Raw genomic sequence first — 2,898 nt, 5'->3', positions numbered from 1 at the left:
AAATCTATACAGACTAACGGTACCTCCCTCTCCCCTCTACCCATTCCCCCTCCAACACTCACCAACATAAAACACAGCACACAATACACCAGACAGCACACATATTAAAGATAAGCAGCGACACACACAGAGAGAGCCTACACAGAGTAAGTACAAATAACAGTATAAACATATAAGAATAACATAAGATAAGATAAGATAAGATAGTAATATGAATATTTGTATATTACAGAAAATACCTGAACAGCGATAAAACAAGAAGTGGCCGCTGCAGCACTATAGACATAGGGCGTGTACCCCGAGAAATTTTAATTTTTAAAAATTTGGAAAAAGAAAAAGAACAGAAAATTTTTAGACATTTTAATTTGAATTGAAGTTTTAAAAAAGTGCCAATTTTAGAAATCAAATTGACGCGTGTAGGTTAACAAAGATTTTATACATACATACAACAGGAAAGACTGGTGATTTTAAATTTTAAACTACGGGCAGTGTAGCAGCTACGTAAGAATACACACCTGATGATGGCCATTTAGGGCCGAAACATGTAGTGTGGAGGAAGGGAAGAAGAAAGAACTACAATTAAATTGTTGCACTTAAGACGGAGTTTGTCTCATATATAAAAAAAAGTAAAATTAAGCACCATGCCATGAAGGTGTATGGGGGAGCAGATTCTTATCCTTGGCAGTAGATCATGATAAATGGTTAGCTTCATGTCCTGGCCTGTTTGCCCCCAAGGAAAGAGGTCCTGGTATCCATTGGCTAGAAGGTTGGTGGGCCCCATAGCTGGTCTGTACATTGTGGGGAAGAGAAAAATCTCTTGACCCTGCTGGGAATTGAACCCAGGCTGTCCAGCCCAAAGCCCATTGCTATGCTGACTGAGAGCCATCCGGACTCCGTGTACACACTGCGTACAAATTATATGTAGTATATAAATGGTGAAGTCCCTTTGCTTAAATAAGCACTGCAATGAAGACTGATGGGGGAGTGGAGTTATGGCTTCATACATTCTTAACTTTGGCACTAGACAGAGATGAATGGTGAGCTCCACATCCTGGTTCCCTCACCTTCAGGGAAAGAGCCTCTTGTACTCATTCGATAGGCTTGGTGAGCCCCAGAGCCAGTCTCTATTCTGTGGACAAGAGAAAATCACTAACTGGGAACTGAACCCTGATTCCTTGGTTATCCAGCCCATAGTTTGGGTACTATGCTGACTGAGCTAAATAATAATGTAAGTTTTTTGCATGTCATCTAGGATGTGACAACACAGTCCAGTACACCATTACCAATATCTCAGAGGAATCTGTTGCCTGTGGTGGGAACAGCGTACTGGAATACCTTGCGTCACATTCAAGGCAACAGTGTGATAACAACCTCATGTCTCGCATGTGACTTCTGTTTCTTATTGGTCACGCTTCCTGCCACTGTGCCACCTCGCAGGCTAGCAGTATGCTTACACACGCTCCTCCCACTTTCTCCATGGCTATGTTACCAACTTCCAGCCCCCCCCCCCCAATTACATTTCTGTAGGAGTTCANCCCCCCCCCCCCCCCCCCACACCCCCAATTACATTTCTGTAGGAGTTCAACACAACAGCGTCCAGATACCAGAAATGGAAAGGATGCAGTGTTTCACAATACTGATCTTCAATCCATGTTACTGAGGAATATCATTAGTGTATATACTGTAGACAAGGAGTGGTAAATTTCCAGTTCCCTGTTCAGTCACTGGCAACACAGGAAGGCAATGTCATGTGTAGCACGTATCACTTTTAGGCTGATTTTCGCTCATGTCAGTATGGTTCGTCTCTTAAGCAGGTTGGCTGAGGAGGTAATGTTTCATTTTTGGGAGATCCTAAGTGTGAAAGCTGATCATCCTGAGGATTTTCTTGGTTTTTCTCAGTCCCTCCACATGAATGCAAAGATAGTACCTCAAATTTTGCCAAGACCAATTCTTTCCAGATCATTTATAAAGAATCATTCATGAATCACTCTGCTATTTGACAGTCTGAGCTCCTGATAGCGGCAGTAAATAAACCAGAAGTAAATACATACAATTCATCTAAAAACTGAACATGTTGTATTGCCGAGGAAGGCAACCTTATCCCAGGCAAAGAATGGTTACACTCTGTAGCCGGTTGATAGTTATCACTATAGGGGCTTAACAATATTGGTTTGAGCACTTCATCATTCCATTTGAATTCTCTGTAGCTGAATCCTATCAGATGAGTGAATTAAGCTGTCCCTGTCTGTAGTTACTTCTACTATTCAAAGCGACGTGTAAGCTTGAGTTTAGACATTTTAATCTTTGGGTATATTGCAGTAGCTGCTCTTTTGCATGCATCATGCAGTGAAGATGCATAGGCGATGTGGAGGTAAATTCCACCCAATCTTGACTGGCACTAGATGAGGCTCTGGCCTCTTTACAACAAATATTTGATACTGAGTGAATCCTGGGGCTGTTCTGGATATGACAGTGAAGAATCCTCAACAGGAATCAAATCCAAAACACCCAGTTGCTGGTCACTCATTTACTGAACTAAAAGGTATTGGTAAAGTCGTCCCTCTGCTTAATACAGCACCATACCATGCGTTCTTAAACTCAGCACTAGATGGACTTTAATGGTGAGCCTCTTGCCCTGTCTGAATTACCCTCAAGGAAAGAGCTGTTTATGCCCAAGCCGTAGGGAGGGTGGGCGAGACTCAGAACCGGTCTGGACGCTGTGGAGAATATAAAAACTCTTATTCCTGTTGGGAATCGAACCTCGATTCCTCGGTCGTCCAGCCTATAGACTAATCATTATATTGACTGAGTCACCCCGGCTGCAGAGCCGGAATAGCGCAGTCGGTATGGTGACTGGCTACTGGCTGGACAGCCAAGAGGTCGGAGTTCGAGTCCGTT

Source organism: Cryptotermes secundus, unplaced genomic scaffold (assembly GCF_002891405.2).
Source record: "Cryptotermes secundus unplaced genomic scaffold, Csec_1.0 scaffold1876, whole genome shotgun sequence".
NCBI lineage: Eukaryota > Metazoa > Arthropoda > Insecta > Blattodea > Kalotermitidae > Cryptotermes > Cryptotermes secundus.
Note: the sequence above shows the minus strand (reverse complement) of the source record.